The following is a 13,168-nucleotide window of genomic DNA, read 5'->3' as shown; positions in this document are numbered from 1 at the left end:
TCAGCCCGGTTTGCTTGAATCCAGTGGCAAAGTGAGCAAGGGACTCACGTCTGAGCATACCCTGCCACACTTATGGCGGCCAAAAGCGGTACAAAAGGGGGTGGTGATGGACGGAGCATCCGAACCAATCAAACACTCACACCAAGTCAAAAGATCTGGGTTTAATCCATCACCATTCTTTAGCCCACTCTGCCACCCCAGTTCAGACATGGCTATATGCAAATCAGTCTGACCCTGTGCCTCATGGAAACAGTCCAGCCCGAACTGCCAAGCCATGCCTTCCCTGGACCGGAAACAAGCTTCCGAGGACCAGTTTCTGGCATTACAGCCATCTTCAGCCCGGCTTGCTTGAATTTCTGGCATGTCCGATGGACAAGTGCCTCAAACAGACAAGCTGGGATTTGCAGTATCATCTACTTGCTTGTAAGGCACAGCAGAGATCATGAAGGATTCCAATTTGAAAACACTCTTCCTGGGAGTCCTACATAGAAGTGCATGTTTTGGCACAAACCACAAGTGCGAATCAAGTGGAGTTCAGACTCTATGATCATTCGTTCCTTGCCCTCTGTACTGAAACATTCATATAGCACCTCGTGCAGCTTGTTTCTAGCTTTTGTATATGTAGCAACGAAGGCACAAGTAGATAATGTAAGCAATCTAGGATCACACGGGGAGGTCACATGGAAACATCAGGATTAGAATCCAGGGCATCAAGTTAGGCACCAGATGTAAACTATGCAGACAAAATATCTCCATACAAGCATACACATTATTTTCACTACGAACAAAGCATACAAGTTGGCTATGGTAATTGTTTTTCTCAACCGTGGCTATTTTATCTTCCTACACCCGTCTTGCATTTCTGTGTGCTTCTCCTGAACACAGCCATGCCTATGGTTAAATATATCTATCGAAGCTCCTATATGTTTCTCTTCAACTCCCAATGGAAATTAGAAACAGAAAATAGAATGTAGATGTCAAATACTGAATTTGCAGTAAAGACAACAAGCATTTGCAATGCAATAGGTCTCACATTTCTTAGAGTTAGAGCTATTGATTTTGTAAATGACAATGTCTTTTACCTATGTGTTTTGGTTTGGAGTGTAGTGGATGCATGAACATAGACACTGCTGCATCATTGTCTAGAGGAATAAGAATAGGGAAATACTACTAGGAACAGAGACATAGCTGCAGCACTTCCTAGAGGACTTAGAATGGAGAAATTACCAACGGGCCCAGATAAGTAAACGCACCACTGTCTAGGGACTAGAAATGAGGAATTACCCCTGGGACCAGAGAAACAGCTGCAGCACTGTCAAGAGGAGTTGAGCATATTTCACCACTCATGTACTTATCTCTTGTTTATTGTATACCTCCTGTACACTGCAATCCTCTCGCCCTCTGTGATTCATGTGCAACGTACTGTAAAAAAGCTGCTCTGTTGTGCTGTCAATCAGCTATGGTTGATCTCTGCCTGGATTTGCACACCTTATGTACACGTCTCTGAACCATGATATGGTGATGTTTGTGCTCCTTAAAACAATAAACGTGTAAATATTTAAATAAGAAAAAGTACAATGCACCTATATTATAAATTCCATCCAAACCCCCATATTTCTTAGCCAGTTGGACTAAGTTTAAAGTTCAGCTCGCACTTCATTGGCTGGCACCGTTGTCTCTTGTTTCCCTAGTTGAGCAGAGATTTGATGGTTTTGCCTTCACAGTAGTTACAAAGCAATGCCACATATTTCTCTAGTCAAAAAACCTGCATTACGGGGATGGGGAGATCGTTTTCAGCTGTAAAACTGAGAATGTTACCGTATTCGATTGCTACGTCAAAAGATCAAAATCAGTCTACTAACATGAAATTAGCATGGCCAAGCCAAACATGATTGTTTAGTGTGTTACTCTACTTGTTGATTTACCATGTTATTCAAAACTGGAAATTGTATGTGAATTATTTTCTCCATAAGTACTGTTTCTGAGAAAGTATTGTTTCTATAAACAATGACCACAGAGGAAAAAGTACACCAACAGTTTACTGCACAGTATATAAATAAGAAAAAGTCTGAATCCCAGAATGCATGCGCCTTCGAGGTGGAGGCAGGAAGGCACCTTTAGCAGCCAGGAGGAAGCAAGTGACAGGAGACTGAACGAAAGAAAAACAGGATGGGCAGAGGATTAGAGGAAGGAAGGGAGGGTCAGGAAAGCAGGGGTGAGCATGGTGGATTGCGGGAACAATAGGCAAGGAGGCAGAAGATGAGATTCGGTGGAAGTTGGATGAATAGTTGAGAATTGGGGAAGGGTGACAGGGAGAGCAGGGCAATGGGAGGCAGGGCAGAAAGATAAGTTCACAGGGGGTGGAGAATATGAGAGAGAGAAGGAACAAGAAAGAAGAGAAAGGAGGGTTCAGGAGAATTGAGAAAGACCGGGGGAATAGAAGGGACAGGAGAGGTGAGGCAGGGAGAGGTGCAGGGGCATTGGAGTGGAGTTATGGAGCATTATGTTTAGGACCAGAAACACTGTTGTACTAGTATAGAGATCGGCCATCAGTTACCCTGAACCCATGCACCTCAACTGCACAACGAAGACCCAAATAGAGGAGCAGAAGCTGAGACATCCTCGAGGCACTCTGCCCTACAGCCTGGACCACTGCATCAAGGTAACCTCTCTCCAGCACTAGAAAGCAGCCGTCTCTGTCCCAGTGGCTGACTGTCCTCTTCCCGTTATGCTCTTGGAATCATTGCGGCGGCATGCGACACAAGTTCCTTCAGCTTTCTTTTGGGCTGAACACACCATCTCCTTCGATTACTAGGGCGCCCAAACCCTGATATTGAAGTCTACTGAAGAAAAGAAAGGCGAGTGGTCGACATTGTTAAAGATCAACCGTGGCATGACACGTTTGTTTCAAAAACATATTTTAGTAAAAAATACTGTTGTGCTAGCCGTGCAAAATAAAAGAATGGTGCGCAGCCTCCACTGCTTAAGATCAAGTGCAGCATGCCATGCTTTGTAAAAAAACATATAATATATGTTTTTTTTAAAGTTGGGTCAGCCACACTATAAAAAAGAAAGGCACACAGCTGCCATTGTTGGAGATCAAATACGGCATGCCACGCTTCTTAAAATGCTTAAAAAACAGTCTAACATACCATATAGATGCCAGCCTGGGAGTGGGAGTGGGGAGGGAGTCTGTTTACTAGATAAAGTGTGGTGTCTATGATCCAGCACCATGCTCTGCCAGGAAAACACATGAACTCTGCTTGCTGGCAGCAAGAAAGAGGGTTGTGCCTGCAACTGCAGCTACAAAGAAGTAATTAAGAAAATAGTGCTCACAAACAGGAAATTAAACTTGGGGCCTAATTTTTATGTCGGTTGGAGTTGTCTTCAGCCATCATTGCAGGGGGTGGGGTACCAACTGACCTCAGGTTGGCGGTTCAGACACCATACTTCGGATACAACTGGACACAGTGCAGTCGCAAACTTCCATTTCTCAATGGGAGCTTGTGTTACACGCCGCAACCACCCACAGCACAAGCTTCCATTGAAAAATTGACGTTTTTGCACATCCCTGGACCAATGGCAGGCCCCTCATGTGAAGGGATGCACCTTACATGTACCCCAGGGCCACAACCGGAGGGCCAGGTGGGAAGAGGGCCCAGCTATGGCCCCCCAAAGACACTTGCTAACAGCAGTTCCATGTCAGAAAGGCAGACATGAAGTGCTTTCAAAAAGGGATATCATAATCCAGACAGCGGAAAACGCCGTCCATTAGAGATTATGACACCTTTCTGACTGGCCGACGAGCTCCTTTAGCCTGTCAGAACCGCGTCAGATTAACCATCCAGTTTCAACTTCCACTGCCGTCTTTGTATTACAACGATCAGAGTTTAAACCTTAGATGTTGGTCGGGGGCTTTCCGACCAACATCCAAATCAGGCCCATAATGTGTAATAACACAAGCAACAGGGGCAGTCCTTATGGGAGGGTACAACAGAAGAAAAGGAAGTACTAAGGAGGGTCGACTAAACAAATTAATCAATGAACATTTTTGGGGAAAAGACAGTCAAAGGAGCCAATAAAATACATGGGCGGGAAAATGGGCACAGCTTAAAGCCCATATTCTGAATACAACCTGTCTCAAAGAGAGTGCAAGCGCACCCTAGGCGAGACCTAAAAATGTAAATGTAAATGTGTGTATACTTGTAAAGCGCACTGCCGCCCCATCTCGAAGCATTCTGGTGCTGTATACCGCTGTGGAACCCATCCCGGCTTTCCCCGTGAGATGTAAAAAGGCAAGTGAAACTGTCAACTGCCATTCTGCCACAGTACTTGAATCTCCACAAAGTGCAAGGCAACAGAACATAGGACAAGGAAGAACTTATGGTGACATAACAGTTGGAAACAAATTTTCTTTTACCAGATTTCAATCCAGTTACTCTTTAAAGGTCTTAAAGATACTACCACATTTAGTTATGTTACTTATTTAATATTATGTTGTAAGCTAATACCTGTCTATGCCTGTATGCACCTTGTATAAAGAAGATCAGAGGCACTACTACTGTTTCAATTGTATTGATTTTGTGTTGCTGATTATTAATATGTATTATGTTGTTTATGTAATTCCCCTTTAGGCAGGGTATCAAGGACTAAACGAGTTGAGGTCAATATATCCTGAGAGAAAAAAAAGAGTGTGAGACCCCACTTCTGTATTCCCCTCACTGCGCAATATATTTAATTATGCAAAGGGAAGAGTGGGCTGCAGAGTGCGGTTTATAGCACCTTAATTTGCATTCAGTCTCATAATGCAAAGTTGTTTATACTTCAGTGTACAGTGCCTAATACACGGACAACACAATGCATAAGAACAGAACATCATCTAGTGTGAGTGCTCGGGACCGGTACATGCAGAGGGTGTTTCTTATTTCATTAGATAGCATTAACAGTCCACTATTTTAAAAAGTATCCCAGTTAACAGTCTATTTATTCCCACTCCCACAGCTAGTAAAATAATCAAAACATCACAGGGAAGATTTAACTGATTGGCAAGAAGCTGTTGCGAACTTATCTAGGACCATATTTAAATATTCCCGATTTATGCCCTTATGTGGTTATAACAAATCATATCCTTATAAAGGCATAAGAATCGTATGCATATTTAGTCATAGCCAATGCAATCCAAATACGGCAAGGCTACTCCCATAGACTCCTAGAAAGTAAAACGCGTTCTTTAAACAAACCAAGCCTCCAGCAGCCCGGGAATTCCCCCTGCTTCTGTTTTGATTTGTCCAACAACTCCTGGAGTCTTGAAAGAACTGTAAGTTCTTAGTGACGTCTTATGTCCAACCTTACGTCAAACTCGGCACCTTCCAGGTATAAATATACCAACAGCTGCCCTAACAAACACGCGGTGGTTTGGGGCAGATCGACTATCTACTTGCCCGACGCCCGGCTGAGGCACGTGCCGAAGGAAGCCGACCCTCCAATTGACGCACCAAGAGAGACGCTGTCTTTTCTCCTGCTGAGAAATCCAGCTCCAGTGTTTCCAGTCACCCTTGCGGGTTACTGGGAGATCGAATCCTGAGAACGAGATACAAGACCTCGTTCATTCTATAACCAAGGTACGGAGCTGATTAGATCCTTAGAGAATTCTTGATTCAGATTCTAGCAAAAACGAACTTAACTTAAACTGCAGCTCACTTACTCCTTCCCACGTACTAGGCTTAGGTTAGGTACACCGGGGTAGGCGTATCTTAGAAGCACCAGTTGAGTACGTTTAGTCAATGATTTTATGTATGTATATATTTGATCTATTTTAAGCACGGTATGGCTTAGAAACTGTACCATGCTTTTACAGTATTATTTCATAATACTCCTTTTACTGTACGCACTTTACTTTATGACAAGTATTGCAATTGTGGCAACTCACTTCTCTTGCATGAGAAAGAAGACTGTTCAATAAATAACCACTTTTATTGAAAACCCCCATCTCTCTATTTCTCTGCGCTTCTGGTGAAACTAAGCATGCACGATTGAATGAGTGAAATGGTTATCTATTGTTTCCACGACTCTGGAGATATACTCCTTATTCTGGAGGGAGCAAATTTGTCATGTTTATGCGGTTGTCAGAAACTAATCCCTTCTTGTCTATTCAGGAAAGTTAAACACCTTCCTGTTTACTCGAGAAAGTTTCTAGTGACCTCTGAGCTAGCTGGCATTCATAATTAAGTCTAACATATTCAATAGAGACCTAGTCGACTTCAGTCCTACATCTAAACTATTGTTTATGTTATTCCAATGTGCAAAGCCTATTGGGAATATAGGAACTACACTACATGGCGCCCAACATTTGGTAAGGCGATAATTTAACGCTAGATACTAGAGTAACTCAGTCGTGCTTTTCACACTGACCCCTTTTCCCGTAAATACTCCAATAGATGTCTGGAGTGGGTAAAAGGTTAATATCCGCCAAAACTTAGTAGGATGAGAATCCTATGTATTAGTTCTTGGTTTAGTCAACGTTGAAGGATACAGTGTTCCAAAATATTGTGCACCTAATCTTTGTTTCCTTGAAACTTGCTCTGCAAACTTTCAGTCAGTAAAATGTCGGACGACGACAGAGACAGAGAACCTTCAGCAGCTCAACTTTTAGCGGAAGACACAAGTCTTCGGCAAGATGACCCGGATGCTATACTCATCCCAGTCAATGTAAGGAAGAGTGTAACTTACAAACTTATAAATAATGGAGTATCATCAAGAGGTGGTACAGTCATATTTGTGGTAGAGGCCCATGAATATCGGCAGACGGAGGTATTCTATTCCTGGATACATTTTCCAGCAGCACATGCTGTGACACGCGATTTCCACTACTACAAAGTAGAGGAATCTCCAGCGGAATACGCCCCTTTCGAGGACGTTGAAATTCCACTAACATACCAAGAGCATGGCGCCCTAAAACATCAAAATCACATTACCAGGCTCGGTCCACTAGGTAGACCAGGAGCCACATGGCTGGTTCTAGCCGGCTACACACCACATCCTGACATTGAAAAAATGTCAGACCGAGAACTCTTAGCTCAGCTAAAACAACTAATTAAAATACATAGACAATTGGTCCAATATGTCATGCGGACTTTAACAGTCCAACCAGCAATAAGAATTCCACAAAACACCCCTCACCAGGGGAACACAAATAAAATTACACCACAGACTATACAATCAGTCATTGGCAAATTACCCGCAAAACGGGAACAAATTCCGTTCTGGTTCGCTCAAAAAATTACTCAGATAGAGACAGTATTTCCTGATACTACACCTAATGAGAAACACAGAATTCTGACTATCTGCCTTCCAATGGGGATTGCACCACATGTGGAGGACTGTGACACTTGGGGAACAGTCTTTGCTTCCATATACACAAAAACAGATGGTGTTCCGTCTATGGCGGTTATACCAGACGTACTAAGACAGATTCAAAATGAATACGGTCCTGAGCCTGCTTTAAATCTAGTTATGAAATTACTGAAAGACTTTAAGCAAGTCTCGGCTATACTATTAGCCAACATAAAAGGAGAAGCAGCATCTGTGGCGATCTGCCAAAAATTGAAAGAGACAGATATAGCAGAACAACCTTTTGAACTTGCCAGAATAATTGAAAAATCCTATGAAGAACTGGGTAGAGATAGTTTGGGTGGGAAACCACTAAAACCACAACTAACTGAAAATCCTGAAAAAACCTTTATTAAAAATAATCTCATTACTCCAAAAAAGAAGTGGGAGGGTAACAAACAAAACACTCCCAGAGAAAAACAGTTCCTGTCCAGAGGAAGGTCTCCTCAACGGAGAGATAGATCTCCGGAACGGGGAGGCAGGTCTCCACAACGGGAGCCCTCTGAGAAAACATACAACCTTAGAGATAGGGTTAAAATAAGAAAACCTGACAGATTTCAAGATAATGATACACGTCCCTCTCGATCTTTTCAGACTTCCTCACAGAAATCGGAAAGAAGAGGACGGTCAGAACACAAAGAAGAGCACGTCAAGTCCAAAGACAAGGAACCTGCTCATCAAAGTAAAAAATTACAATTTCCAAAAAGAAAGGTGGCCAGTATTAAAATAAAACATGCAGAGGATTCTGAGGACACAACTGAAAAACGGAGAATGGGCCCAGACAATGCTAGACAGCGCAGCAGAAGTGACCATAGCTCGCAAGATCCTGATGAATCTTCTGGAGACAGTGGACACGAATGAATACATTCAAGTGGAAACTGCAGACACCAGAGTTAGCGTACCCCATAAATTATACGAAATAACATTACGTATAGAAGGGGACAAAACTAGGAAAATAAGAGGTCTCTTTTTGGAGAACCTATCAAAAGGCTATGATATCCTGCTAGCAGAGAAAGACTGGCCACCAGAGTTTGTCAGGGAGTGCCTACATGGCGAAGAAATGATTATGCCTGCCTTCTCAAATCACATTCCAATTCATAAAAAATACACATTTTCTAGAAAATTGGCAGTAGCCCAAGCTCCTGCATTATATAAAAATCATGTAGGATGGGATGAGGATTCTCCTCACCATAAAATTCAGTTAAAAAATCAACCTACTGCACAGAGGCAGTATCCTGTTAAGCAAGAAGCTAAAAAACAAGTCAGGGAGATCTTAGATCAACTTGAATACCAGGGGGTGATTAAAACATGCACCTCACAAATGAACAATCCTTTGTTTCCTGTCTCCAAGCCAGACGATTCATATCGTCTAGTTTTGGACTACAGACACCTAAACTCTTGTTGTAAAACATTTGCAGTACAAAACTCACACAGTGCAGCACTAATGAATAACATCGTGCGCAAGAAATATAAAACGACATTAGATATTTCAAAAGGTTTCTTCTGTCAAAACATAGCACCGGAAAGCAGGTATTTGACCGCTTTCTCCTGTATGGGGGCCCAGCGGCAATTTTGTCGTCTCCCACAGGGATTCAAGAACAGCCCAGGATTATTTTCAGCCAGGGTAACGAATAACTACAAATTTATGATGAAGAGGCATTATCTTATGTCGATGACATCTATCTTACAGACGATGACCTGGAGTCACACTTGAAAAGAGTGAACACCATTATACTTGGGTTCGCAGCTGAAGGGTATAAATTCAACTTTAAAAAGTCACGAATTGCCAACCTCACTGTCCTATTTTTGGGATATGAGTTATCAAGTGAAGGCAAAAGCCTAGCAGACAACTTCTTAGAGAAGTGTGCAGTAGTCCAAGCTCCGAAAACGCTGAAAAACTTACCATCAATTCTAGGTTTCTTGAATTTCAGAAGAACATACATTCTAAACTACGCAGAGAGGGTTAAACCTCTCTACGAATTAATAAAACCTGATTTCAAACCAATTAATTGGACACAAAACCACACAAAAATTTTAAGATCAATACAAACAGACATGTTAACTAAAACAAAACTGCAAACACGCGCAAACGAACGCAACCTTGTAATCCGAGTCATCCCAGGAAGATGCGGATTCACATACCTGACCTCTAATGAGGGAATAACGGTACCAATAGCTTATAAATCACACTTGTACACACAAGCTGAAATGAAATTCAGTTCTACTGAAAAAATTCTGACTGCGGTTCAAACTGCTGTAGCAAAAGAAAGAGCCCTAGCCCAAGGGAAGAGCATATCTGTTTCAACAGTAGTATCAGCCCTTGAGGCAGTAACAAGACCAAGCATTCCAAATGCTATGGCATTAGATCCAAAATGGATACAATGGGAAAATTCTCTTGCTGCAACAGACGTGAAACACGCAATTGATCCCAAAATGAAAAAACTAGAAGATCAGGAATACGAACATGAATGTCCTCTGTCAATCGAAATTCTGCCTCTCGAACAGTACTCGTGTGTAATATACACGGACAGATTTACACAACACTACGTTGTGGAAAAACAAGTTTACAATGCAGCATGCGTGATTGTTAAAGGTCGCTGGCGCTTAGGTAAATTCAGACCGATGGTCACCAAAACTGAATCACACAAACTGTACAGCTCAGCAAGCTGAAATAAGATCTTTAAAGATGGCGCTTGAAACTGCCGATCGCAAATTCCCCACACTAATAGTGTGCGATTCGCATTACTGCGTCCAGTCTTACAATAATAACATGCAGACCTGGATCAAAATTGGTTACAAAGATGAGACAGGTGCCACAATAAAGCATAAAAAACGTTGGGAACAAGTAGTTCTATTACAGAAAGAACTACAAAAGATTCACGTGATACATACACTGAGTCATCAACGTGATGGCGTTCACGTTGCGGGGAATTCATTGGCTAACAGAGCCACAGCGGCAGCTGTCAAACCGGCTTCCGTAGCTACAAAAAAGTGTTCTAAAAAACAAATACATGGAGAAACGCTACTAGCAGTAAAAGCCTCAATGGAGGGCAACTATGCGGCGTTACCTCTAAATTATCCACTCAGAAATATATACATAATTGATGCGAACTCCGTTCCGTTTGCTCAAATCCCTGGAGTGGGGGATATGGTAATTCCAAACACGAACCGGAGAGCTTACTTGATTCAAGAAGCACACATGGGAATGGGTCTGAGGCACCAAGAGATCTTGAAATCTCTAATAGAATTACAATCACAATACTGGTGGCCGGGGAAGAGCGTGCAAATTTACAACTTTGCAATGAATTGTCAGGACTGCAATAGAGATCGCAGTTGTGAACCGGACCAGACACCAGCCCAGATACCTCTATTAGAAAGCATTAGGCTATTTATACGCAGACATCCAGACAGAAAAATGCGATCCCATAATTATTAAGACAAGATTCAATTAGATGAGTTCCCAGCGCTCGGCTGACGCCAAAACTGTTATAAAAGATTTGCAAGTCTTTATCGGCACATACGCAATTGGCATGCTACATTCTGACCAGGGTCCTGCCTTTAGCTCTCGAGCTTACAAAGAGGCCATGGCCAGCTTGGGCATTGCATTGCGGTACTCTAGTCCATTCCATCCCGAGGGAAATGCGGTAGTGGAAAGAAAAAAACGTGACATAAAGCAATCTATAACAGCGAGGGTATTAGGTTCAGGTGAGGGGTGGGTCAAACATCTAACAAGTGTCCAACGTAGTCTTAATAATCTGGCAAGAAATTCTCCTAGGAGGTATCACTCCCTACGAACTTTTGTTTGGTACCAGAATGATCATTCATGACCTCGATTGTCACACTTCAGTGGTAGAACAAAAAAACTTTGATATCAAAGATCGTTTGGCTGTTTTACAGGACTTAAATGAAACAAGAAGTCTAAGTAACATAAAGCTAAAGCCAACGGCCACTGAAGAAAAACCACCTGTCCCAGCAAGACCTGTCTGGATTCCAAAGATTGGGGATCTGGTCAGAGCAAAGATCGCGGTGAAGAAGGAATTTGGGACTTCTTACAGAAAAGCAGTACCTGTCTTAGCTGTCAGCGGAACAAGATCAGTAGTACTACCGCCCCTTGCTGGTAACAAGGAGAACAGAGTTGTATCAATCGACCTGGTAAAACCACAATCATGTGGTCAATAATAAGTAGTAGGCCCAGTGGACTCCCAAGAAGTAGCAGAAGACCAAACCTTGCTACAATTCAAGAGGTTCAAACTGAGAGATTAATCACATTTGATAAACCTGCAGTGAATAAAAAAGGACTATGCAACAAAGCCATGGAACTTGTGCCTCTTGAAACCCAAATTGCAACAGCTCGTCAAGAAACACCAATCTACAATGATGTAGCCTCTGACTACACACGTACAAAGATTAATGAAAATCCGGAAGCAATTCCAACAATTGACAGAACTGCATCTGGCTACTTCATCAATTTCGATGACTTCTAAGGATCCAAGTGAACATGAAGAAACGCCAGCAACTAAAACTTTCAAAGAAAAAATGACTGAACTCTTTCATCAACTCAAAGAAACATATCTGATTTCATCATGGATTGAATTATGGATTGTGTTAGGTGTACTTTTCCTCCTACTCTGGCTCATTTTGGTTTTAAGCTTGGGAAAATTCATTGATGGAAAATATAGTACAATGGACACAGCAAGTCAGAACATCAACTTGGTCCTAAAGCCTCACAGATCTTCTCACATTGAAAAAAGAGAACTATCATCAGTGAACATCACAGCCATTCCTATACCTGGTGGTGTAGCATGGGACGCTACTGATTACGAAATCTATGGCCCGGTTGAACTCTTGAAATATCCACATCAGTTCAAGGTTTCATTAAATGACTTTGTATCACCTAGTACTCTCTCTGATGATTGGGACTTTGAAAATATTAATAATATGATGTCAGATTTAGAAATGTCAGCAAAATTCACAGAGCATGATTATTTAGAAGGCTCATCAAAGTATGAAGAAATGTATTGCTATAATCATTATGGTCATCACTATTTGCATAAATCTGCTAATCCTAGAAATGTTTTTACTTATAATCAATGGGAACATTGTCCAACACCGCCAAAAGGCAGCTCGAAAAAAATTTATGAGAAATTCCCATACTTCTCCGGGTTTAACAACACAGATCCAGAAACGTTTTATTTTAAAATGTTAAATAAGACAGGAATGAAAAACATGTTGACAAACACTAAATTGATTTATTCCACAAAATTTTATGAAAAAATGTCTACATTTAGTTTTGAATTTTGGAAAAACAACATTGACACAAAAACCATTTGGGGTATAAATGATTGGCAGGTACAAGGTCTAGAATCATTATTTAGAGCCTGCATGATCCCAAAACAAATAATGTTCCTGAATGACACCATTCAACAAACAACATGTCTTGGCCTAGCCAAGATAAAGGACTTAAACAAACCGTCTATTCCAAAGCCCATACCTGATAGTAATAGCTCTACAGATGTGGAGATAGACGTATCCCATATTTTACACCAAAACAGAACTTATCCTGATTGGACAAAATGGTTGATCTGGCCCACAGACACTAATAACTGTCAAGATAGATTCCTGAACAAAACACAGGGGTTCAAACAGACCAGGCCAGACCCAAGGTATTCCCAGAGACAACATCCAGGGATAATTACAACATACAGTGTAGGGAAACTATGCATCGAATGGCTACAGAGATCCACACTACCTGAAATTAAGCAACACTTGACTTTACTTA

The sequence above is a fragment of the Lissotriton helveticus genome, chromosome 11 (genome assembly GCF_964261635.1).
Source record: "Lissotriton helveticus chromosome 11, aLisHel1.1, whole genome shotgun sequence".
Lineage (NCBI taxonomy): Eukaryota > Metazoa > Chordata > Amphibia > Caudata > Salamandridae > Lissotriton > Lissotriton helveticus.
Note: the sequence above shows the minus strand (reverse complement) of the source record.